Source organism: Giraffa tippelskirchi, chromosome 8 (genome assembly GCF_054371585.1).
Source record: "Giraffa tippelskirchi isolate mGirTip1 chromosome 8, T2T-mGirTip1v1.2.pri, whole genome shotgun sequence".
In the NCBI taxonomy this organism is placed as follows: Eukaryota; Metazoa; Chordata; class Mammalia; order Artiodactyla; family Giraffidae; genus Giraffa; species Giraffa tippelskirchi.
This window is the reverse complement of record NC_137282.1, coordinates 993,688-1,020,878: the sequence shown is the minus strand read 5'-3', so window position 1 is coordinate 1,020,878 and position 27,191 is coordinate 993,688. Positions and strand designations below refer to the sequence as shown.

Below are 27,191 nucleotides of genomic sequence, written 5' to 3'. Positions count from 1 at the left end.
TTAAGTTATATTTTTGTTTTAAGATATTCAACTGAAGTCAATGATTCAGCAGAGATGAAAGAAAATGTGGAAAATGGCTCCCTACTGTTTTTTTCCTATAAATACACCTACGAGACAGTTTAATTTATAATTAAGCACAGTCAGAGATTAACAACAAGAGACAGGAATAAAATAGAACAGTTATAACAATATGCTGTAATAAAAGCTAAGTGAATGTGGTCTCTTTTTCCCAAAATATCCTACTGTACCGTTTTTCCCACCTTCTTCTTATGATGGTGCACCCACTTGGTGAGATGAAGTGAAATGAATGAGGGAGGCATTTTGACCACTACATTAGGCTATTACTGACCTTCTGATGATTTGTCAGAAGGGGGATCACTTGCTTTGGGTGATCCTGGACCACTGAACTGTGACAAAGCTGATGGCTGGATGTCAGGAGTGGATGATGTCAATGGTTGGAGAACTCAGGTGAGACAGAGCAGAATGGCTGGTTTCATCACACTACTGAGAACAGCACACAGTTTAAAATGTATTCTTTATTTCTGGAACTTTCCATTTAGTATTTCTGGACCATGGATGAACTCAGGTAATAGAAACCAGAGAAAGTGAAACCATGGATAAAAAGGGACTACAATAGCCAGGACATGGAAGCAACCTAGATGTCCATCAGCAGACGAATGGATAAGGAAGCTGTGGTACATATACACAATGGAATATTACTCAGCCATTAAAAAGAATACATTTGAATCGGTTCTATTGAGATGGATGAAACTGGAGCCCATTATACAGAGTGAAGTAAGCCAGAAAGAAAAACACCAATACAGTATACTAATGCATATATATGGAATTTGAAAGATGGTAACGATAACCCTATATGCGAGACAGAATAAGAGACACAGATGCATAGAACAGTCTCATGGACTCTGAGGGAGAAGGTGAGGGTGGGACGTTTTGAGAGAATAGCATTGAAACATGTATATTATCATATGTGGAACAGAACACCATTCCAGGTTCGATGCGTGAGACAAATGCTCAGGGCTGGGGCAATGGGATGACCCAGAGGGATGGGATGGAGAGGGAGGTGGGAGGGGGGTTCAGGATGGGGAACACATGTAAACCCATGGCTGATTCATGTCAATGTATGGCAAAAACCACTACAATATTGTAAAGTAATTAGCCCCCAACTAAAATAAATACATTTATTTAAAAAAAAAAAAAAAAGGGACTAGTCTGTTGTCTAAGCCTCATGGTCTTTGGCAAAGTTCCCTTCCCTCTCAATTTGTAGAACTACACTCTGCTTATTTTCTAATATATTGCTAGTTCACTATCATTTTTTTAAGTCAGGTATTTCAGAGCTGATTTTCAGATTCAGAGAGTAGATACTGTGCAAAATGGGAATGGATTTTACAGAAAGCTCAGGTTGAACAATATTCACTAAAGAAAGTATATTCTTCTACCTTCCCTATTCCTTATACATTTTAGCTCTTATTTCTCCTTCATTCAGTAAGGAAAATTTGCATATAAGTTAAATATAGAATCTTCTCAGATCAGAAAGAAAAAGATAGCCAAAGGACCTATGTCTTAGCACTGCATATACTATTTTCTAAGTACAAGTCTGAATAATTTACTGTTGCTAACCTAAGATTTAAAATGGAGATAGAATTAACACCCAATTCAAAGCATTATGTAGAAAGTGTAATGTGATAATGTAAACAAGTGTTCTATGAATGATTAAGTGAAAGTCGCTCAGTCGTGTCCAACTCTTTGCGACCCCATGAACTATACAGTCCATGGAATTCTCCAGGCCAGAATACTGGAGTGGATAGCCTTTTCCTTCTCCAGGGGATCTTCCCAACCCAGGGATCCAACCCAGGTCTCCCGCATTGCAGGCAGATTCTTTACCAGCTGAGCCACAAGGAAGCCTGAGTTCTAAGCGAGTGCAAACAGCTGCTAATCAGGATGGATGGAGGGGTTGTGGAGACAGGGAGCGGTAATTAAGGAGCAGCAGTGTAGTCTTGGGGCAGGGCCCCGGCTCCCCCCCAAGGGATACACACACAGCATCTTTGAGACGTAGTGCAGATATCAAAACCCCCACCAAGTGGGGGAAGTGAACTATTTGCTGCCCACAAGCATGTAGAGCCCAGACTCCTTAGAACCAGGAGGTTGATGATTCTGAGTCCTACTTACTTCACCACCGAACCAACAGGAGAATGTTCACGAGCTGATCACCCCGTTCCCTGAACACTGTAAGACATCCCACCGCCCTCCCCAGGGTACGACACACAGTTTTGAGGGCACTAGCCTGCTGTGTTCCCCTTTGTCTGGCAACACAATAAAACTTTTCTACTTTATCAAAATTCTATCCCAGGAATTAATTCAGTCTTGGGGTCTAGAGGCCCAATTTGGCTTCAGTTGGGTATGAGGGGAACAGTGAAATGATAAGATGAATAAAAAGTAGAGGTTTTATATTTCTGCGAGTGTGGGCTTTGGGATGAGGACAGAAAGCGTGCTGATCGGGGCAGGTCTCTTGAGCCTCTGGGCTTGTCGGTGCTTCTTTCAGCCGCGTTCTTTCCTCTTCACAGAGCTTCCCCTGTGTTGTGTTTGTGCATCTTTCAGGAATCTGCTGGAAATACCAGAGGGGTTTCAAGAATGTGGAATCTCCAAGAAGTTTTGCCCCAATGCTGCTATCTCCCATGCACTTGAAAACTCCTCCTGAAGGATTCTTGTCTTTCCTGTCCTTCATGTTTCTGGAGTTTCTTCCTGAGAAAAGTGTGAGGGATTAATAAAGACACTGGCATTTACTAGTTTCATGACATTAGGAGAAGTGATCACATTTGAGATATGGAACGACTCAGGAATAAATCTGTTTTCCTGGTTTGTTGGAAAGAACACAATAATGGTATATGAGAACTTTTAATCCGTAAACTGATATATAACTTTCAAAAAAATTAAAACTTTCCCTTACCAATGTGTCAATAAGTTCTTGGGATCCCTGATATAGGCTGATGTTTATTTATAGAAGCTGCAAATGCAAACATAAATAAATATACTCTACCATGCACACAGAGACACATTTGCTGCTAGACAGGCTGTAGGGAAGAACACAGTCATCCTGGTTTTTTTTTTTTTATATACACACACTCACAATACTTCTGACACTAGGTCTGCACACCAATCCAGAAATTGTATACTTCGGGAATTTTTATGGAGGCATGATTGACCATGAAGTCAATTTCCAGGCCCTCTCCTCTCTCTGGGGAATGGGGCTTAGGGCTGAAAATCAAAGCTTCTAATCATGGCTTGGTTTCTCTGGTGACCAGATCCCATCCAGAAGCTCACCAAGTGCCACCTCATTAGAGCCACAGACACTCCTAGCACTCAGGGGACTGACTTCAAGGGATGTAGAAGCTCTGTTGGAAATCAGGGCCAAAGACCAAATATTAGAACAAACGTTCCCTGTGCTCTTAACACTTAGCGAGTTCCATAATCTAGGAGCTTTGTTCTGGGAACTGGGGTCAGATTTTACACACTATACACACACACACACACACACACACATGCATATATTATAAAGAGAAAGAAAAAGGATATACATTCTTTTATTTCACACCAGCAAACAAAGGCAACACAGGAGCCTCAGCTTTAGGACAAGGATATACACTCACAGTAGGTCTAGCAGCAAATTAGATTAATAGATCCCAAGTCAGTTTGATCTAGTTGCACAGACACTTGCTATTTAGCTTACAAGGAGAAAAGTGTACTAGTTTTATCTTTTGAGATCCTTGGTTTTCTACCTATTCAGACTGTCCTGGACTCACTAGGTCACCAAGAAATCTATCAGATATGTATATTACAAGATATCTACATTACTCTGTCTCCCCTAATCATTTCAGTTTATTTTTGAGGGCATTTTTCTTTTGAGCTGATTAACTCTCCACTCCCATCCCACCCCTGCCCTTGGACTTTTTCCTACTAACATGGCTCAATCTAAGGCCCAGAAACAATCTTCTTTTCTGGGAAATGTCTCTTGTATTTCTAATGGCCATTAATTCTTAAAAAGATCTGTTAAGATATAGAAAACAGATGGCAACATCTGGACTACAGCAAAAATAGAGGTCACACATCTAGGTATACCCAAAGCCAAGTTATCACTGATGGCTTTTTTTTTTTGTATTTAGCTTGCAAAGAAAGTACTGGACTCACAAATGATATTTGCAGCTGATTTTGACAACTTAATCATGCAGAAATGATTTATAACTTGGCTGATAAAAGAGTTTTTCTCTCTCATAGTTATAAACATGTTTCAAAATCAGCATTTACTCTAATGTATATTTGTATATAATGTATGTTCTTTTTGTAAATATCAGTTGTTAAAAAATATTTGCAGTCAATTTGCAGTTTGAATTATAAGTGTGTCCAATTCAGTAAGCCAGACCACTTATTTACTCAGTAGTTGTTCTGATGCCAAAGAATATACTAGTTTACTCGTTTTTTACACTTTTATCAAACTGTGCTCTGTTCAAAGGGCCCTATAGGCTGATGACTAAAGGAGCATCAATACACGTAAGACAATCAGTGAAAAAGTAAAACCCAGTAAAGTTCATTCGTGTGGCACCAGCAATATATACAACAGAATTGCTAAGCGAAAAAGAAATCCATGAATATAAGAAAAAGATTTGGTACTCCAGGCCTGGCACAAATGTGGGCGTATTGATTTAAATGAAAAAGCAGGCCTCTCAGAGCTGCTTACCTGGGAATCTGGCTGTGGTGGTTGCGTTAGTTTTCTCTGGCTGCTCTAACAAACGACAGCAAATTGGTCAGCTTCCGACAACAGAAATCTTTGCTTTCGTGGCTCTGGAGGCCAGAACCAGAGTGTTGGCAGGGCCAGGCTGCCTCTGAAGGTTCCAGGAGGCAGTCCAGCCCTTGCCGCGCCGGGCCTCCAGCCGCAGGCGTTCACTGACTCGTGGCTGCATCATTTCCGTTTCCGCCTTTGAGGTCACTTCCGCTTTCCTTCCTGTTTCTCCCTCCGCCTCGCTCTTATAAGGATGCCGCTGCAGCTGCCGCCGCCTCTGCTGCTGCTGCTGCTTCTGCTGCTAAGTCGCGTCAGTCGTGTCCGACTCTGTGCGACCCCATAGACGGCAGCCCACCAGGCTCCCCGTCCCTGGGATTCTCCAGGTAAGAGCACTGGAGTGGGTCGCCATTTCCTTCTCCAATGCATGAAAGTGAAAAGTGAAAGGGAAGTCGCTCCGTCGTGTCCGACTCTTCGCGACCCCACGGACTGCAGCCCACCAGGCTCCCCGTCCCTGGGATTCTCCAGGTAAGAGCACTGGAGTGGGGTGCCATGGCCTTCTCCTTATAAGGATGCACATGATGGCATTAAGGGCCCGGTGGGATGCTCTTGGCTCTTTCCTAGTTTCTTTCTTCCTTCCTTCCTTCCTCCTTCCCTCCCTCCCCTTCTCTGTCTCGCTCTTTCTTTTATAGCCACCATGGACAACAGTATGGAGATTCCTTAAAAAATTTAAAGCAGACCAGCCGCATGATCCCACAGCCCACTACTGGGCATCCCTTACGGCTTGCACCCAGGGCAGAGTACTTCTCCCACCCGAGCGTTTCACATGAATCAATGACTGATTCTGTGCAATGAAACATAAATTCTAATGGTTTTTCAGTAAAATGCTATGAAAAATTCTCTGATCTGTTTGAAAATGGAGCTAAACAAAATAAAAACAACTCTCTTAACTGCAGGATTTCTCAGATCTTTAACAGCAAAAATGCACTATAAGTTTTAAATGATAATGCCAGCTTTAAACAGAGCGAAGAGCAGTTTTATTTAAGAAGATAAATGAGTTTGGGAATAGCAGATGAATTTCACTGGGGACAAGCAAGCATGGTGAACCATAGGCAAATCATAAGAACAAGTGATAACAGTTGTTCTTCTACAGAGGAAAGGGGGAAGTTGGAAAGAGGTGTTCTGAACTGTTGTTGGAGTTGAACTGCTGAACTGCTCATTGGAGGAATGTGCGTTTGAAGTGGTGGCGGCTTCTCACCGGCTGCGCAGGAGAGGGCAGCTTGCTGCTGTCAGCAGGGATGGAACCACCCTTCTTCCTGCCGGACTTCTTCAAGCTGCCCTGAGCATGCGTGCACGCTCCCCAGCTCCAGTGCTGGGCGGTTTTCTTAAAACAATTTCTTAAACATTTTTACAAGAAGCTTTACAGACTTAAAGGGGAAAAAAAAGGAATTCTTTTCTCCCAATGCATCTGGAGAGCTAACGTTCAAAGGATAATACTTGGAAACATGCAGCTGTAGTGGCACACCATCTAGATTCTACATAACAAAATTTGTTATAATAGCTGCCATTACTATTTAACACTTTTCTGGAGGTTCTTAGTCAAAGACAAAAGGAAGAGGGAGAAGAAAAAGAACAGATAACAAGAATTAAACCAGTCAATCCTAAAGGAAATCAGCCCTGAATATCCATTGGAAGGCCTGATGCTGAAACTAAAGCTCCAATACTTTGGCCACCTGATGCAAAGAACTGACTCACTGGAAAAGACCCTGATGCTGGGAAAGATTGAAGGTGGGGGGAGAAGGGGACGCCAGAGGATGAGATTAGAGAGGTTAGATGGCATCACCAATGCGATGGACATGAGTGTGAATAAGCTCCGGGAATTGGTGAGGGACAGGGAGGCCTGGCGTGCTGCAGCCCACGGGGTCACAAAGACTCGGACATGAGGACACGACTGAGCGACTGAACTGACTAACTGAAACCTATTGGAAAGAATGAAACGAGGACTGATCTCATCATATTCATTTTTTGAGAAGTATCTAGAGGATTCACTGTAATAGATTAATTATAATAATTTAATAACAAGATCCAACAAAACAACTAAATGAAGAGGCGGTAGAGTTTCTAAATGTTTGTGAGGCCAGTTTGAACGTATAATGTAGTGAAGTTTTCTTTAATAAAACAATAGCAATAGGTAAAATGTGTATACATAATCAATTCTAATGAGAAATGGCAAGGTTGTAACACTTTCTAAAGACTATGAAAATTTAAATTAATAAACACAGGTTTTCCTGGATGGAAAGATTGAGTTTTGAAAAGGTATTATTTATGTTTGAAAATACATCTTACATTGATTGAAAACTCATTAAAAATCTCAGTGGAAAACTATTTGAAATTGGACAAAATAATTTTAAGTTATTCAGAAACTTTTGGAAAAGCTATTTTGAAAAAGGGAAATAAGACACTTCCGTGATCAGATATATATAAAATATTAATACATCTATTATAAAAGTCCAGCAATTCAATGAGTGATTTATTGGTATAACATGGGATATACAGATCTGTGAGCTAACACAAGCAGTTCTGAACTAGATCAGAGAGTATGTAATATGTAATATATGATATTATATATGCTATGTGACACGTCAACACAGTTAAGGGATAGAGATATTCCAATAAAGGCTAGAATATTCCTTTTCCTGTAAATTTTGACCAGCAGATAGATGTTTGTATATCTGTGTAGTTATATTTACATACGTATGTATGTATGTTATAAAGTCTACATTATCAGAGAGGGTCCCCCATCCAAGACCTAAGCAGGCCCAACTCTGCTTAGCTTGCCAGGTCAGATGAGATTGGGTGCTTTCAGGGTGGTGGTTATGCTTAGTGAAATAAGTCAGATAGAGAAAGGTGAATACTCCACGTTATCACTTATATATGGAACATAAAAATTAAATATATATAGCAAAACAGAAATAAACTCAGAGATACTGAGAGCAAACTAGTGGTTATCAGTGGGGAGAAGAAAGCAGGGAGGGCTAAGAGGTTGGCATGGAACCAAGAAATACACACTGCTGTTTTGTCACTAGGCTGTGTCTGACTCTTTGGCGACCCATGGACTGTAGCCGCCAAGCTCCTCTGTCCATGGGGTTTCCCAGACAAGAACACTGGAGTGGGTCATCATTCCTTCTCCAGGGAACCTTCCCGACCAGGGATCCAATCTGTGTCTCATTTGCAGGAGGGTGCTTTACCACTGAGCAAACGGAAACCTATAAAATAAATAAGCTACATGGACAAGAGTACAGCATGGAGAATACAGGCAATACTTTACAGGCAGTATAATGCGGCCAATACTTTATAATTTCATGGCTGAGTGACTGAACAACAATTTTATAATAACTTCAAATGGAGTGTTGTTACTGTTCAGTCACTAAGTCATGTCTGATTCTTTGTGACCCCATGAACTGCAGCACACCAGGGTTCCCTCCTCTTTACTGTCTTCCGGAGTTTGCTCAAATTCATGTCCATTGAGTCAGTGATGCCATCCAATCATCTCATCCTCTGTTGCCCATTTCTCCTTTGCCTTTAATCTTACTTGGCATCAGGGTCTTTTCCAATGAGTTTGCTCTTTGTATCAGGTGGCCAAAGTGTTGGAGCTTTAGCTTTAGCATCAGTCCTTCCAGTGAATATTAAAAGTTGATTTCCTTTAGGATTGACGGGTTGGATTTCCTTGCTGTCCAAGGGACTCTCAAGAGTCTTCTCCAGCACCACGACTCTAAAGCATCAATTCTTTGGTGCTCAGCCTTCTTTATGATCTAACTCTTAGATCTGTACGCGACTACTGGAAAAACCATGACATTGAACCACTATGTTGTATTTCTGAAACTAATGTAATATTAAATCAATCATACTTCAATAAAGAAAATAGGGTTTCTTGCTTAAGCCTGTCAACATCTTATTGAGAAAGCAGTAAAAGAAAGTGTTTATTTATTTAATTTGTTAAAGCATATATAGTCAGTGTATAGACTAAAAATTATTTTATAAACTCTCCTCTCCAACAATTTTTGAAAGTACAGCACAAACAACTTAAAGGTTGATAAACTAAAATCCATCAAAATAAATTCAGAAATTACAGAATTAACTATAAAAATAATTTCAAAAATCCAGAAAAATTAGAGGTAAGCGTTTAAATGATTACATCATTGCTAAATTTTTTTAGCAATGTATAAGTTCAAGAATTGGAGGCAAGCTTTTAAGTTCAAGAATTTATATATGTCTACAGAATAATTAAAAGATATATAGCCAAAAGTAATAAAAATTAACAAGAAATGGTGTTAGAATATTTATTTTTAAAAGCATATTACTTTAAATCAGTATCTTAAGAACAATGCTATGCAAAGGTTTAGAAAGGCAAACCATGAAAGGAAAAATTTAAATGCAAATTAACAAATGAGCAAAAAGTCATTCCCCTTTGTAGATAGAGAAGGGAAAATAACATGATGCATATAAGACCCCATTTTTTTGACTCTCAACTTGACACAGGGTAGAAACAGTAATGATAATCTCAGCTGACCTGGCCAAGATAACAATGGTCACTGACAGGAGTGTGAATTGCTACAGGTAAACTGGAGGCAATTTAGGTACATATATCAAGCAAAAGCCTTCCAAAGCATCTGTGCACACTGGTATAGAAATTTCATTTCTAGGAGTCTTTGGTAAGAAGATAACATGTACACATACCTATCTATCTATCTATATGTTGTTGTTTAGTCTCTCAGTCGTGTCCAACTCTTTGCCATCCCATGAACTGTAGCCTCCAGGCTCCTCTATCCATGGGATTTCCGAGGCAAGAACACTGGAGTGGGTTGCCATTTCCTTCTCCAGGGGGTCTTCCCGACCCAGGGATCGAACCTGTGTCTCCTGCGTTGGCAGGCAGATTTTTTACTGCTGAGCAACCTGGGAAGCATATATCGCTTAGAAATAAAAAATATATCTTATGACAAGGATTATTCAAGTGAAGTCTTTCCTCGTCTGTATGTGTGTGTGTGTTTTGGAATAGCACAATTTTGAGGTCATTTTACATGCTCAGAAAAAAGAATTATTAAAAAATATATGATACATCTATGTGATGGATCATCATATAGCCATTAAAATTTTGTTGTCAAAGAATATTTTTGACATAGTACACATTGTAGGAAAAGCACAACAAACTTATTTATGCACAGAAGTAGAAAAAGAATATAAAAGAAGACAACTAAATTTTAAAATATTTTAATGTTTTATACTTTTCTCATATTTAAATTTTATAGATGGAACACATAATAAATTTATAATCAGAAGAACGAATATTATTTCTAGAATAAGTGCAAATATTACTGTAATCATATAAAGGAATTTGAAAACTCAAATTCTGAAACAATTCTCTGAATGATACACTGTATCTTCTATCCCTGGCTTCATTGTCAACAGTGGAATAACAAAAGACAAAAATTCCCCTTCCCACAAAAGGCAAAAAACAACTGATAACCATCATGAAATCAAAAAATAAACAAAAACATTATTATATTAGAGTGTGGTTTGAAAAAATAGGTTAATCATTTATGTATGAATCCTTTAAAGGAGCAATACACTAGTTTAGTGATGCAAACCTACCCCTCAGAGATCCAGTGTCTCATTCAGGGATTATTTTACAAATAGAAACTTCCAGTTTTGTCAATCTGAAAATGTCATCTTCATTAGCATCACCTAAAAATGTATCATTTATCCCTGCCAAGGTAGGTAATGATATGCTAAATACCGATTGATAAATATGATTGATGTCTTTTTTTATTGTTTTAATTCAAGACCAGTTCAAGGCAGCTAGGTGTGTGTACAGGCCTCTTTTCATATTTTAGCAGTTACCATGTATTTTTTTTTCTATGTATCTATGATAGGAAGATACTTCCTGAAGAGAGCATTAGAGTATATGGAAATCAAAAAGTCAAGAACTTGACAAATTCTAAGAGGCACACTGTTTCCTTGCTTCAAACGGACTTCTGATTTATTTGCATTGCGGGAGCTAAACCCTTCTTGACTCGTAGCCTTAATTACCACCATCATTCTTTCTATAACTGCTCTTGGTTCCTTGACTTCTTCTCTCCTTCCAGACTCCAATCTGTAACGTCCGCTCTGTAAGGATTCATGATCTGGCATCCTATACCCTGGCAGAGGGAACATCTCTCTTCAAGCTACACTCTGTGCATTTGTAAGTCTCTGGGCTCTCCTCCTTGAAATATATCATAGCAGTCTTGTCTTTATGAGATGGCTAACATCCATGTGAAGAAAGAGCCACTTTCTATGAAGGAGAGTTAACCGAAAGTATTCCCTTTTATGATGAGATACAGATTTCCCATTAAAAATAGAATCCTTCATTTCAAATACTGCAATATTTGAATTGTTGAGTAATATTTATAGTTGCTTCTAGTCCTCATGTTTGGGTTCTTCAAATCTGATATGTATGTTTACTGTACCACAAATTTCATCGTTAACGGGATTTTGTTTTGTATTATGTTTTTAAAAACTTGCCACTAGTATTTTAAAACCTGGGACCAACTAGAAGTCATTTACTGAAGCTAGGAGCAATTCTTGTAGGTGATTCATCCAAATGTTGCCCAAACGTGTAATCTTCTTTAGCTGTGAAAGTCCTGACACAAGTCCTACCTTCTGGCAGCTCATTGCAGTTTCCCAGCACGTGGCCTTTCTGCCCCCAGTGCATCTTCTCTTTTCAAAAACATACACTGATCATTTCACACCTGCATGAAAAAAAAAATCCTCTAATGGCTCCTTGCATTGATTAGGGTCAGACAAGCTGCACTGACAAAACCGAAAATGTCCGTGGCCTGTTAGAGTAAAAGCTGATTGTTCACTTACGTATCAGTCCAGCGTTGGTGTTCTTGATTAGAGAGTGGGGCTTAGATTCATCTAGTCATTCAAAACCTGGGTTGCTGGCGACTGTTCCTTCTTCTTTATGGAGCTTCCAAGGGTGCCCTGCATATCATTGTTCAACCAAGAGATGGAGAAAACTAACCCTTGTTTTATATCACCTCCGCCTGAGAGACACACTCAATTAGTGAACAGTGGTCACCATATGGGCTTCCCTGGTGGCCCAGTGGTAAAAAAATCTGCCTGCCGATGCAGGAGACAAAGGTTTGATCCTTGGGTCAGGAAGATGCCCTGGAGAAGGAAATGGCAACCCACTCCAGTATTCTTGCTTGGAGAATCCCAGGGACAGAGGAGCCTGGTGGGCTGCAAAGTCCATGGAGTCACAAAGAGTCGGACATGACTGAGCAACTGACCAACAGCAGGTAGCACGATCTAGATTCACAGAGACTATAAAATGTAGCTGGTAGGGAAGCCACTTTTTAGCAGGAATTCTGCCTCACAGGAGGGGATCCCAAATCTTCGATGGTCAATTTGCTCTCTCTGACATAGTTTCCATCCCAGGCTTCTCAGTAAGAAATGCAAGTTGGTGAGCTGATGTAGGTTTTTGCTAACATGCCTGCTTCTTTTCCCAAGTCTCCCCTTTGCAGCATAGAATTCAGTGCCTCCTAACCCTGCTGTTCCAGAATCTCACCGTTAAGCCTCCAGATCTCTGCACAAGCTCTTTCCCTGCCTGGATTTCTTTCTCTTGTTGATAGTTTCCTGAATCCTGAAAGTGTAACTGAGATGTTCTCAAACTCATCTTCATGTAGCAACTGATGCATATGACCCAGCTGAGGCATGTCTCCTACTCTGGGATGAACTCTCTGAAGGCAGCATCATTTTATGTGAATGAGTTCAGGATGGGCCACCCCAAATACGCTTCTCTGGCATACTGATTATTTTGAGTGGAAGGCTCTTGAGAAACTGCAGATGCGGGAGGGTCTCTCTGAGCTTCTCTTTTCTACCTCAAAGCTAGTTGTAAAATTTCCATGAGAAAAGGAACCTCCTTGGACTGAGAAAAACATGCTATCACCTGATGGGGAGTCAATGCTGAAACAGACCTGTATGTAGAAAACTACTAAAATAGCCTTTACTGTCCATCAGTTCCCTGCATGTATTTCCTTGTCCTTGTCCACTGTTAGCTACCCAAGTTAATTGTCACAGCCCCACAGTTTATCATTCTTTGTTTTAAAAGTGTATAAGATTTGCAGCCTTAACAGCTTCTTCAGGTCTTCATCTTCCTTTTTAAGACTCTCTTGTCCATGCAAAAAAATATTAAAATGTGTATGCTTTTCTCTTGTTAATGTCTGAGGTCAGTTTAATTCTTAGGCTCGGGCATAGAGCCTATGGAGGTAGAAGAAAGTTTTTTTCTTTCTATTGAGTTCCTTTAGGGAAGGGATGAGCCTGCTTGGCTAAAAATGTATCCCACATTTCTAACACATTTTGAGGCACATGATAGAGGTTCAACAATACTTGTTGAATAAGTGAAGGCACAGTTTTACATGTTGTGTTAGGAGTATCCATCAGTGTTGACAAAAACATACAAGGAAGAAAGTAGGAAAGAAGGAAAATAGTGGGGAGGGAAACTAGGTTCTGTAGCCAGGTATCCTTCATGTCACAGCTCATCATCCATTTTAGGTTTGAAGTCATAAATGATACTGTTGTTGAAGTAAAATAAGTGAATAAGCAAATGAGTTTGCATCCCAGTGGTAGACTTCTCCTCCATGAACAGAAAGGACAGTAACTATCCTTAATGCAGTTTCTTAAAGAGACTTCTAATTTAGCTACAGCCTTTTAGCTAATCTCCAATTTCTAAATCTCAGTAAATACTATTTGGCAGAAGGGGATCAGGAAATCCTGTGATTTAATGGCACCAGGAAGATATGATGAAGAAAAGTTTAAACATAGAAACATTCTGAATCTCAGACTAAAATTCAGTTCAGTTCAGTCACTCAGTCGTGTCCGACTCTGTGATCCCGTGGACTTCAGCACGCCAAGCTTCCCTGTCCATCACCAACTCCCGGAGCTTTCTCAAACTCATGTCCATCAAGTCAGTGATGCCATCCAACCATCTCATCCTCTGACATCCCCTTCTACTCCCACCTTCAATCTTTCCCAGAATCAAACTAAAAATACTCAGAAGAAATAGTAAACTTTTATAGCAAAGCTATGGTTTTTCCAGTAGTCATATATGGTTGTGAGAGTTGGACCATAAAGAAAGCTGAGCACCGGAAAATTGATGCTTTTGAACTGTGGTGTTGGAGAAGACTCTGGAGAGTCCCTTGGTCAGAAAGGAGATCCAACTAGTCCACCCTAAAGGAATCAGTCCTGCATATTCATTGGAAGGACTGATGCCGAAGCTGAAACTGCAATACTTTGGCCACTTGATTCAAAGAACTGACTCATTTGAAAAGTCGTTGATGCTAGAAAGATTGAAGGCCGGAGGAGAAGGGGATGGCAGAGGATGAGATGGTTGGATGGCATCACAACTCAATGGACATGAGTTTGAGCAAGCTCCAGAAGTTGGTGATGGACAGGGAAGCCTGGCGTGCTGCAGTCGGTGGGGTTGCAAAGTCAGACACGACTGAGCAACTGAACTGAACTGAGCTGATATCTATAGTTTAAAAAGCACTGATATCATCTTCAATAAGAAGATGATATCACCCCAGATATTTCTGGGGAGAGTGGAGGGCTCAAAGAGAGCTCATGATTGCAGAACTGTGTAGAAACTATCTGAATTCTACAACAAAGTCTGTTATAAAAATCTATTAAGAGATTTTTCTTTTTCAAATATTTGAAAAGTTTCTAGGAGATATCTCCAAGTGTCATTAACATGAAAAAAGAAACAATTGCTTTCTTCCTGGCTCCATGCTGGTTATCCTGGAATGCGTTCAGTGGAGGGGCATTTAAAAGGCTCAGTGAATGACTTCATTATGTATAAATGATAATGAGCTTGAATGTTCCTCTCTAGTAACATCTACAAGAGAAATTCCCTCATTTACTCAAACCTCTTTCCCTGTAGAAAACATGATGTCTTTTCTCAAAGAGTCATCCAATGACAAGCTGTAAAGGCAAAGCATACTTTACTCTGGGATCTTTATCTAATTGTTAAACCCTGAAGATTGCAAAGGGAAATGTTCCTTCTCTTTTAGACTGCCACCTAAATGTGTGTCTCTGATTTCTAATATGTTCAAGATCTGAATCTAATTATCTTTCATTGTAAGATCTCCTCACTTTATCTAATGCCCTTCAAGATCAGTGCTCTTTTAAATCCTATAAACTCAATCCCTTTTGTTAACCCTATAATTTAAATTCAACTGCTGTTTTCGTTTCTTTAAGCCACTCATGAAGTGTGTGTCCAACATGGAAACATAAACACCGGGGCTGAGTAATTGCCTCTGTGACCTTCGCAGGGTCACGGTGAACCCGAGATCCGGAAGCAGCAGAGGTGGATGCAACTGATTTCCTTGGGAAGCAAGTCCTGGGGTGGACCGTTTACCAGGGGACATGCTGGGGTTTCACCACGGAAGGAAAACGGGGAAAGCAGGACTGGACAAAATGAGGCTGGGACTGCCCTGTGGTCTCAATGGCAGCGTGGGAAGGACGTGGGCTGCCTCTGTCCCGTCCCCTCTTCAGGGTTGGATGGTGGGTCCTCTCCACCTTTGAGTCCTTGCTGGCTGCAGGCTGTCCAGGGCGTGAACTGACCAAGCGAGGCAGGTGTCCACTCAAGGCGGTGCCGGCAGGGTTCGGAGAACGGGGACTCCAGCAGCTGGAAGTTAAATCTTTCCTGAGGGACGATTTGGGCATCCAGCGATCCGCAGGGAGATGCAGCCATTCCCTGGAAAGTGCGGAACTGGGAGGCGCTGCGCGTCACAGCTGCGCTTGTTTCCCCGCTGGGAAACCTGGAGCGGGGAGACGTTCCTCGGGGCGGTGGAGACCGGGTTCGGGACCTCTCCCTTGGCCAGAGGAGCCGTGTCTCCCCGTTCATCTCAAGCGCTGAGGGGAAAGGAGAGACCGCCCCAGCCCGCGGCTCGGGGCCTCGGCAGCGCCTCTGAGCAGGATAGTGGCCCCCTCGGGGTGGCTGGATTAAAAGCCCAGGGGCAGGATTTCTCCTGGTTTCTGTGGGCACATACCGGCCTCCTCACCCGCTGGAGCCCTGCTGGGACCCCGCATCAACAGGGCAATGCCGTTCCTCTCCTCTAAATGGCAAACGATCAGGAGCACTGTTTATCGGCGGCAGGAACGAGCTGACCTGACTTCACACGCTTTATTTACCTCATCATCCTTCCTCCAATTATTTTTTCATGAAGGAAGTAGAATCACCCCTTACACTCTTACCCTGGTTCAAAGTGGGACACGTTTGGCAAGCTGGTATGGTGGTTTGACGAGGAAAACCCCAGGCCACAGGACTCGTGAAGTGTCGCACTACCCACTGCCTCCATAGTCAAGTCCAAAGACCATGATAATTATGCTTCCTTAAATAAATAAAATGAGACTAGAGAAATGATGTCAAACCAATATTTATTTTAATATGAATATAGAAAGTCGTTTGCAGCACCAAGTGGCTACAAATGAACTTCCAATGGAATGTAAGTATTATATCATTAAAATTGTGCAGTGAATGACTTTAAAAGCAATAAAAATTCACTTTGTAATCTAGATTCTATTAACAATAAATGCCCAGTTACCCTACTTCACTTTTACTAATCCATTAAGCTAGAGTTTTAAAATCACTTATAAGGAAATGTTGGTATTGGATATAATAAAATGCTGCTAAAACATGTTGGATTTTAATTACTGTTCTTATAAAATATGAATTAGCATAGTGGAAATTCACTTGAAGTCTAATTAACTTGCCTTAGTTATCTTGCTCAATGCCTACAATATGCAAATAGTCTTTACAAAGTTAACATATTAATAAGAAAATGATTATGCATTTTCTCCAATTTAGTTTCTATTTAATTATATCACAAAACTTGGTTTGTCTCCCAACAAAGCATCACTTTTGTCAATGGTATCTGGAGCAGTCACTTGGTCATAGATCTCAGAAACAAGCTCATGTCTCTTTAATTCTGTGGAATTCTTTAGAGGCACCTGTGCTTCCTGTCCGGTGCCCCCGTTTCCTGCCCCTCCGACCGCTGCCGCCCCAACTCTTCCACAGGTCCTTACGAAGTGAAATAAAGACTAGGTGGAGCCCCGGCTCCACGCCCTCAGCATCCCCCCTAATGAGTGGGCTGACATGGAAAAGATAGGAGACTGGCAGGAGAGAGGGATGCCAGGGCAAGTACCAAGGTCAGCATACTGGTCACGGATAAAATAGTGTCAAGTTTGGAAAACTAGATGTTGCATATCTTGCAAAATACTAATGACAAGATGAGTTGCTTACATTTTCTTTTCTTTATTATATTCATGCAAAACAGCTCAAATTTTCTTGCCAGTTCTGGAAGACTGTATCGGGTGACAGAATTGGAAGTCTGCTGCACTTCCATCGGCTGAGCAGAGGCCCACCCCGGCTTCCTACTCTTCCATCGTCTGGATCCGCTTGTCAGGCTCCACGGTTCATTGTTTTCCTCGTGGGACACCACACATCATAGGTGGTGTTGACTCTCACCCTTGAAGATCCACTTCTGGCCGGTCTTCATAGGATCCCAAATTACAGCAACTCTTAAGCTTCTTGGATCAGTTTCTTCCCAGCCTCTTGCATATGGAGGAAAAGGAGCGAGGGGAGGGGACAGAAGGAAGCTTTCCAGGTGAGCTGATCTGCGCATGCTGCTTCTGCCCTTTATCCAGAGAGATTTCCGGTTCTAGCTTGTGTGCGTGACCCCCTGGCATTTTATGATCTTTAGCCTCTGCCCAAAGGAGCCCTGCTAATGCTTCCTGCCAAACTGCAAAAGTCTTCAATTTGAATTCCTTTCTAGTGCCTTATTTACAGAGACAATTGTAAATAGTTCTGCTAAATTTAGATCATACATTCTCAAGGGTAGGCTTCCCAGGTGGCTCAGTGGTAACGAACCTTCCTGCCAATGCAGGAGACACAGGCGATGAGAGTTCGATCCCTGGGTCAGGAAGATCCCTTGGAGAAGGAAAGGGCAACCCAATTCAGTATTCTTGCCTGGGAAATCCATGGACAGAGGAGCCTGGAGGGCTACAGTCCGTGGGGTTGCGAAAGAGTCAGATCCTGCTTAGCAACTAAGCAGCCACAATTCTTAAGGGTTAAGGTGATATCATCTCCAAGGTGGTAACACAAATCCTTGGCTCTTGTGGGACAAAAAACCTTACTATTTTTATGTGTAAAGCTCAGATATACATATGTCGTATAAATAGATATCTAGTATATCTGTAGTAGTAATATTTCTTTAGGGGGCCATTTGGAAAATTTATATGTCAAAAACTCCCTTAGGGGTGAGATAAACAAAGAAAATACTGAGAGATAGTAATCCAGATAAACAATTTAAAACATAACAACAGGAGCACCTTGGTATCGTCTGAAGAGGACTCCATCTTAAACACCACACGGAGTGGTCAGGGCACTGCATCCCGCCCTCACAGGCATTTTAGTTCTTGAGACAGTGTCCACGTTTTCTTATTCATTTCAAAAAAGCATGTTGGTGACCCTGGGCTTGACCTGATTTGTTGCAGCAGAGGAGGACACGAAGGTTTGGGTACAATCAGACCGGAATGTTCACTGAGTGCCCTGTTGTATCTCTCAGCCCCTCTCCAGTGAGATGGGGCCAGCGGGCCTGTGCCGCCAACGGGCTCAAAGCAGAAGAAAACCAGCCTCACTTCCAGGGTGAAGCCTTCAGGAGCCAGTGGCAGAGGCTCCAGATGGTGCAGTTACAAACGGGCAGAGCCTCCAACGGCCGGGTCCCTGTGGGATGAGAAGTGGCCCCTGCTTGTCTGAGCTAGAAATGGAGCCACAGTGAGAGATCAGCTCTGCCGACATTCAGACTGAAATTCTGGGATGAATCTCTCACAGTCTTGTAGCCTAACCTATCCTGAAAAACACAAAGGTGATTGCTAGCTTTGAGATGTGGAGCTGATTTGGGGGTTCCAAATGTATTAATCTCTACAGTGACTTTTCAGCCTTTGCAAAATTTACTGTGGTATAAAACCCAACTTTATGTACCAGATAGAGATGTTTCATAAGCTCCCTAATGGAAAACCCGCAGGTCTCCCCAGAAGCAATCTGCTCTCTTCCGACAGTTATTTCTTAAAGAATTTATTTCAGTGACCTCGGTGGTGGATCTTAATAATAGAGTCAAATCTCAGGGTGGGGTTCACAGGATTAAAAAAGAAAGCAGCATAAAGCAAAAGTACCAGTGCTTTGGGATTTATTTATTTTTATTAAGATATGCTTGCCTCCAGCATTCCTTTTAAGCCCAGCCTCATTTCTTTTAAATCCTGGGCCTGTGGGCCAGTGCTTATTTGCATGCTAATTACCAGCTAAAGGCATTTTATGCTGATCTAAGGTCTTTAACCAATTAATGAATCAGGGAAAGATGATCTTTCCTTGGAGGAGAACTGCTTACTTTCATCATCATTACCACTGAATTGCATTCAGTGTACCCATTGCTTCATACTTCAGGCTCTTTCCTGAATATGTAAGTAGACAATTAAGCAGCCATGGTTAGATGCCACTGAGGATCTCGTTGAGTCTGTCTATATTTAGGAAACATGCCAAACACTGCAGATATGTAATTGACACAAAATGAAGAAATGGAGAGTCTAAAAACCCTCTAGCAAATGGCGATCACTCGTTGGTCATCCACTCTACATGCAGTCTTCTTGCTGTCCCGGGAACTTTTTAGAAGAATGTATATTCTGCCAAAGGTCTTAGATCTTTAGATGAAGCCCTATATAACCCCTTGATCATAGACCTGTTAATAGTGCCTTTAGGGAGACTACAGAAATATAAGACGGTCATGTAGTGCGTAAAAAGTAAATATGACCATGTTGAACACTGACTGGGTGTCTAGCAGAGGAGGAAACTGAGCTGTGGCTCATGATGTTTGGGCAGAGGACCTAAATATTTGGTTCCATATTTGGTTCCATATTTCACAGGTGGGTTCCACATAATCAGGAGAGTATTTTTGAAATCTATAGCAGCTCATAATGGCTATTTCAATGATGTAGAATATACATAAATTTACACAAATTCCTTCAAGCATGACATTATCTAATTTCAATGACCAAAACAGCTCACCTGTACTATTCTTTGTTCTAGGAATTTGACTTTTGTAACTAGGGCACAGTTCCAGTTCTTAGTTTAAAGGGTTTTAGAAATGTGTCTGCACAAATAAACAGCAGTAGTATATTAGTTCTTCAAACCACCCAAGCCAGCTGTTTCTTGATGGCTTTGTATTCCCGAGCCTCTAGGTGTGCCAGCGTTGATGACCCGTGACACGCCGTCCCAGCGTTGATGACCCGTGACATGCCATCCCAGCGTTGATGATGACCCGTGACACGCCGTCCCAGCGTTGATGGCCCGTGACACGCCGTCTCAGGCCTCCTCTGTTCCCAGGTCTCCCGTTCCATCCTTTCGTTCTCTAATGGATCAGAGCTGCAAAATTGCTATACGTGTGCTAAGAAACATAGCTTTGCTTTTTTATTTATTTGTTTGTTTTTCTTGAAACTAATTGATGTGCTATGCCCTAGAATGCCCTGGAAGAAGAGGATCAAATTTTTTCTATCGGTTTGCTTCAGTAACTTCAAACTGAAGTTAATGTTTAGACTCTGAATAATTCTGTCTCTGTCTAGACGGTTCAATAGATACCTTTCAGATTCAAGTCAACCCTCTAGCAAAGGTCCTCTCTCCTGTCACCAGTGCTGGATGCGGAGTGAGTGAAAATGAACGAGGCAGTCCTGCCTCCCTAAGCTCCGACGGCTTCCATGTTACAGGGGTTCCTGGGTTTTGTTTTTTTATTTTATTGGCGTGTAGTTGATTTACAGCCTAGTGTTAGTTTCAGTATGCAGCAGAGTGATTCATTCATTCAGTTACACATACACATTTATTAATTCTTTTTCAGATTCTTTTTCATTTAGGTTATCACAGAATACTGAGTAGTGTTCCCTGTGCTATACAGGAGGTCCTTGTTGGTCATCCACTCTGTATACAGTAATGTGTGCATGCCAATCGCAAGCTCCACATTAACCCTTCCCCTTTGGTAACCATAAGTGTGTTTTTGAAATCAGTGAGTCTGTTTCTATTTTTCAAACAACTTCATTTATATCATTTTTTTAAAAAATTGAGTCCATATATGAGTGATACTGGGCTTCCCAGGTGGCTCAGTGGTAAAGAAGCCGCCTGCGATGCAGGAGATGCTAGAGATGTGTGCTTAGTCTCTAGGTCAGGAAGATCCCCTGGAGGACAGCATGGGAACCCACTCCGGTACTCTGGCCTGGAGAATCTCATGGACAGATGAACCTGGCAGACTGTAGACCACAGGGCCACGAAGAGTCAGACATGACTGAAGCGACGGAACATGCATGCATGCGTGAGTGATATCATATAATATTTGTCTTTCTCTGTCTGACTAACTTAGTACAATAATTTCTAGGTCCATCCACATTGCTTAAAATGGCATTGTTTCATCCTTTTCTATGGCTGAGGCACATTCCTCTGTATATATGTACCACATCTTTATCCATTCAAAAAATGGGCAGCTCTCCACGGACACTTCTCCAAAGAAAATATACAGAGAGCCAGAAAGCACACAGAAGGATGTGTCTGTTTGTTTTGCTTGCTGCTTTATCTCTGTCACTTAGAGCAGTCATCAGCACACAGTAGGCACACAACAAATACCGCTGACTGAGCAGTGAATGCACACACAGAGTGCTCCTTCTAAAGCCCCAACAAGGGCAAGAGCACTTGGAGTGCTCATCACTGCACCACAAGCTCTCAAAGCGCGGACGTGGAGCACCATCCGAGCCCTTCTGCTGTTGTCGGTTTTGTCTGCCATCTCTACTCTCTTAGAACCAGAGACCAGGGGGGTCTTCCCCACACTTTGTCTTCCTGCCTGGCTCATGTTTATGAAAAGCTGTTTCTTACTCCACCTACCAAGTATGGATCCCCATCAGTTAAGGGCGGGACTGCAGAGTTTCATGAATCCCCTCTTTTCCCAAGTCTTGCTCTCTAATCTAGGTCACGCTAGGCAGGTCGGTTCATTCCATCTTCTATTTGACTTTAGGAGGGAAGCCTCTGGACTCAGTCTCAGAGGAAAGAGAAGAGGATAAAGGAGCCTGGGATTTCTTTCTCTGGTGAGAGGTGTGAGAATAAAGTAAGCGCAGACTTGATATTTGCTAACTGTTTTTTCCATTGCACTGGGGGATTTTCATTTAGAAAGAACAGTAAAATGCAAGTTACAACTACTTTGAATGGAAATTTACAGTTTAGTTGTAATGGACCTAGGAGAAAAAGTAACTGGTTAAATTTGGCCAGGGACCACATTGCCACTGGTAACCTCACCTCTCTGCTGGGTATATACCAAAGCTGTTGCCAACAATGGTTCCGTGAGAAGAGGTGGTCCACGTGGGACAGTGACATCGGACACTCACCAGGGCCCACTACTTAGGACTGTCCCTCTGCTCGCTGTTCCTGCTGTTCCTGCTGTTTCAAGGGATCAGTGAGCTAATCATATTAAATATCCACTGTTTCCATCGTATTTTCACTGCTAAGTCAGTCAGTTCAGTCGCTCAGTCAAGTCCGACTCTCTGCGACCCCATGGACTGCAGCACGCCAGGCCTTCCTGTCCATCACCAACTCCCAGAGCTTACTCAAACTCACGTCCATCGCGTCAGTGATGCCATCCAACCATCTCATCCTCTGTCATCCCCTTCTCCTCTTGCCCTCAATCTTTCCCAGCATCAGGGTCTTTTCAAATGAGTCAGTTCTTTGCATCAGGTGGCTGAAATATTGGAGTTTCAGCTTCAGCATCAGTCCTTCCAGTGAATATTCAAGACTGGTTTCCTTTAGGATGAACTGGTTGAATCTCCTTGCAGTTCAAGGGACTCTCAAGAGTCTTCTCCAACACCACAGTTCAAAAGTATCACCTAGAGAAGGGCATGGCCACCACTTCAGTATTCTTGCCTTGAGAACCCCATGAACAGTATGAAAAGGCGAAAAGGTATGACACTTCACTGCTAAAGACACACATTAAAAAACCTCAGTGAAAGAGAATAGGAGATGAAAACGGCAGGCTAGCTATTTTGCTTTTAGCCTGCCTGCCTATGTTACAAGATGCTGAATTGATTAAATAATCTTTGCTTCAATATTAGCCGTGATAAAAGAATCTATTCAGATTGGTGCTGTGGATCCCTCCCTTGGCTCTACCTCAGACTCTCCCAAAGAATTTCTAAACTTCCTGACGCTTAGAGCCTACACGTAGAAGCTCTGCGTTAGGGCCTTCTGGCATTGGTGTTCAGCCGCTAAGTCGCGTCTGATCCCAGGGGAGTAGGGCCTGCCAGGCGCCTCCGTCTGCGGGAGTCTCCAGGCGAGAACACTGGGTGGGCTGTCATTTCCTCCTCCAGGGCATCTTCCTGACCCAGGGACCAAGCTCTCACATCTTCTGCATCTCCTACATTGGCAGGCAGAGTCTTTACCACCCAGGCACCAGGGAAGCTCCTGAGTTAGGGCCTGGGCATTGACACATTTTTTTCCAAACTCCCCAGGTATTTGTAATAAGATGTTCTGGAGGGAGAATTTGGAACTAGTGGTGTAGTGAAAAGAGCACTGGATTTAGGGTGGCTCTGTTACCAGTTGCCTGATCCTTAGCAGCCACATTACTCCTTAGACATCAGACTCTTCACCTTTTTTTTTTTTTTTTTTTTTGCGTACATTAGATTTTTATTCACATGGTAGGTCAACTTTCCAAAAGAGATTCTGGACAAGAAGCACGTGTCAACCATTTCCTTTATTTTTTTAAATTTTTTTTAAATTTATTTATTTTAGTTGGAGGCTAATTACTTTACAATATTGTAGTGGTTTTTGCCATACGTTGACATGAATCAGCCATGGGTTTACATGTGTTCCCCATCCTGAACCCCCCTCCCACCTCCCTCCCCATCCCATCCCTCTGGGTCATCCCATTGCCCCAGCCCTGAGCACTTGTCTCGTGCATTGAACCTGGACTGGCGATCTGTTGCACATATGTTAACATACATGTTTCAATACTATTCTCTCAGATCCTCCCACCCTCACCTTCTCCCACAGAGTCCAAAAGACTGTTCTATGCATCTGTGTCTCTTTTTCTGTCTTGCATACAGGGTTATCGTTACCATCTTTCTAAATTCCATATATATATGTGTTAGTATACTGTATTGGTGTTTTTCTTTCTGGCTTACTTCACTCTGTATAATAGGCTCCAGTTTCATCCACCTCATTAGAACTGATTCAAATGTATTCTTTTTAATGGCTGAGTAATATTCCATTGTGTATATGTACCACAGCTTCCTTATCAATTCGTCTGATGATGGGCATCTAGGCTGCTTCCATGTCCTGGCTATTATAAACAGTGCTGCGATGAACATTGGGGTACACGTGCCTCTTTCAATTCTGGTTTCCCCAGCAGTGGGATTGCTGGGTCATATGGCAGTTCTATTTCCAGTTTTTTGAGGAATCTCCACACTGTTCTCCATAGTGGCTGTACTAGTTTGCATTCCCACCAACAGTGGAAGAGGGTTCCCTTTTCTCCACACCCTCTCCAGCATTTATTGCTTGTAGACTTTTGGATAGCAGCCATTCTGACTGGTGTGAAATGGTACCTCATTGTGGTTTTGATTTGCACAGACTCTTCACCTTAATGCTAAGTCACTGTATTGTTTTGAAGAATACATTTGACAGTACCCAAAAAATGTTTGGAAACTTCAAAATTCTATATAAATGTTAGCTGTACACTTGAAACTTAAATGATTACTCAGACTGTGTTAAATGGTTTGAAACAGGAAAATGCAAAAATCCGTAACAATAATGATAATAATAATAATACCTTTCTGCTAACCTCGAGATGTCTTAGCAATTTCATAGAGAATGTGATTTCTGTGACCTCAGTGAAGCACTATAGCACTAACGTTATTTTCTTTAGTATCCTATGAATTTCTCTCTAGAAACCATACCTAATAAAACTGAGTTTTGTTTTCAATTTATTTTTGCCTAGGTAATTCTCATTTCTAGGTTTTGCCCATCATATGGATTTTTCCAGTTCAGAATGGAGTTTTAAAGTGCTCTGAATCCTCAGAGAGAAACGTGCAAGTGGAAGGCAGAATTGATGTTTGTTATTCCTACTGCTTGTTTATGAAACTAAAGAGCACCAGAAGCCATTGGAATATGCTGTTGTTTGCAAAAATCAGCTGTAGAAACATGAGCGGGGAGAGAAGTTACCTTAAACCAGGGGAGAGTCAGAACACAGGGCACAATATTTGGTCAGCCTTCCAATGAAAATGACCTATGCAGATTGCTGAAACTGTTCCTGGGTGGAAGGAGACAACATAACTGGCAAAGAAGATAAAAAGGCAGAAGTAATCAAGCCAGTGAAGAGCACATTTGAATATTACCAAGAAGGGGTGATTTGATTCTGTAGTGAGAGCTTGGTAGACATGCTGGAGATGTGCAATATCTTGAACCCTAGTCTAGAAAACTCCTGCATCCGATGGAACAATTCCTGGCTGCTCTCTCTGGGTGGATTTGCCTTCAAGTCAAGGAGCTATGAATTGGCTCAAACTCTTTCTCAAGGCCATAGAAATACAGTCGAACTCTGGGTATACCCCACACATACCACCACAAACACAGCCCAGAGAATTCACAGTAATATTTCAGAAGGAGAACCAAAATGGCAGACTTCCAGTGGTCAAGCCAAAGATGATGTGCTTAACTCTCCTTGTGGTTGAAAGACATCCTTAGCACATTTATCCTCCCAGTGAGGCTTTGGCCTGGAGATTTGTGTTTCACTTAATCTCTGACTCAGATCAGCCATCGGGGACCAAATATCATCCTCGGTGACCTCATGTTAGAGACATCAGTCATTGCTGCAATGATCTTGCACATTTAAAACTTGACATTGTGTACTCAGGGGATGAACTCTCCTCCCCTGTCTCTTTGGATAATATGTCAGGCTAATTTTAGGGCCAGTAAAATGTATTTATGTAAGAACAATCATAGCAGAAAATGGGCACGTGATCTTGAAACTAAGTATGCAATAAATAGTCTCTTTAAATGAATCATGCAGGAAATAGAGTGTGATTTCTATTCCAGGCTTTGCTGATCTACATTTGCTTTCAGCTACATATTTCAACATTGCTGACATCTAGAAATGCGGTGCATACACTGTAGCTCTTACGTCTGGCTCATCCCACTCTCCCCTTCCGCCTCAGTCCTAAGGCGTGCCGTCTATTTCACTCCAAACGTTTCCAGGTTCTTCTGATTATCTTATGGTCAGATGATGACCGTACTTGGTGTCAGAGAGGCATTTCTGAGACCTCAATAAATAGGCTTTCAAAAGGAATGCCAATGCTCGAAAATGATGAAGCAAAGACATGACTCCCCGGCAAGCTCCAGAGAGCTGACGTTCTTTCTGAAAGGGTGATGAGAGCTGGTCCTTCTGTCTCTCTCGGGGTCCTGCTGGTGCCGGCCACATGCCCAGCAGAGCCAGGCTGTTAGCACGGGCCTTGCCAGGGAACCGCAGAGAGAAACATGAGAAATGGCGCGTCAAGACGCCTTCCACAGCTGTCTTCTTTAGGGAAACAAATTAGCAAAATCCTCTCGATGTTCAAATAGCGTGTTTTATGCACAGCCTGAATTAATAAAATGATGAGAATAAAACCAGATTTCACTCTTTATTTATGCTCCAAGTGTTCCAGAATGTTTTCAAAGCAATTGGTGAAACAGACCTAGGGTGCCAGCCTTCCATTTATCTACTGACATGAGAGTAGAAACAGTATAGGTAATTAAATCCACTTACAGGAGCAAATGCTGGAAAGGCTAAAAATAAGTGACGTTTGTTCTCAACAGTTTTTGGTACCTATCCAGACCTGGGTTTTAGTCTGATCTTTGTCCCTACCTGGACAAATGGCCCTGGTCAAGTTGTTCTGCTTGATGGGGTGGAGCTAGCTCATTCGTTTCTCTGTCCAACCCCTTCTAGTCTGCAAGACTCAGTAACTTTTTTAAGGTGATTTTCTTCAAGTTCATTTCCTTCCAAAAACTCCTGGAGCAGATTCTCAAGCTGACTCAGGCTTTCCGTTCTCCAGGCCAGTGCTTCTTGAAGTGGAGTTCAGAAGCATCATCATCACCTGGGAAGGCGGAGAATGCAGATTCTGAGGCCCCACCCCACCTGCTGAATCAGAAACTCTAGGAGTGGAGCCCGTCCTGCATTTTATCACGCCCTCCCCAGGAGTGCTGACACACTGAAGTTTTAGAACCACTGCTTTAGGCCGATCCTTCCATCTCCCTCATGGC

The 27,191-nt window shown here is 42.1% G+C and overlaps 2 long non-coding RNA genes across 5 annotated transcripts; one reads left to right on the top strand and one right to left on the bottom strand.

Moving 5' to 3' along the window:
* Window positions 1-516: 516 nt before the first annotated feature.
* Window positions 517-4,963, bottom strand: LOC145517799 (uncharacterized). The gene is made up of 2 exons (XR_014062340.1): window positions 4,751-4,963; window positions 517-2,760 (listed from the first exon to the last, which is right to left on the bottom strand). It is a non-coding gene; the product is annotated as an uncharacterized LOC145517799 (long non-coding RNA).
* Window positions 4,964-5,028: 65 nt separating this feature from the next.
* On the top strand, window positions 5,029-26,558 carry LOC145517798 (uncharacterized). 4 transcript variants are annotated; one of them, XR_014062337.1, is made up of 7 exons: window positions 5,029-5,317; window positions 10,933-11,030; window positions 17,167-17,496; window positions 20,123-20,267; window positions 21,086-21,240; window positions 21,934-22,023; window positions 24,898-26,558. It is a non-coding gene; the product is annotated as an uncharacterized LOC145517798 (long non-coding RNA). The 4 variants fall into 4 exon arrangements; XR_014062339.1 differs by lacking the exon at window positions 10,933-11,030 and having other exon boundaries at window positions 17,185-17,496; XR_014062336.1 differs by lacking the exon at window positions 10,933-11,030.
* The last annotated feature ends 633 nt before the right edge of the window (window positions 26,559-27,191 follow it).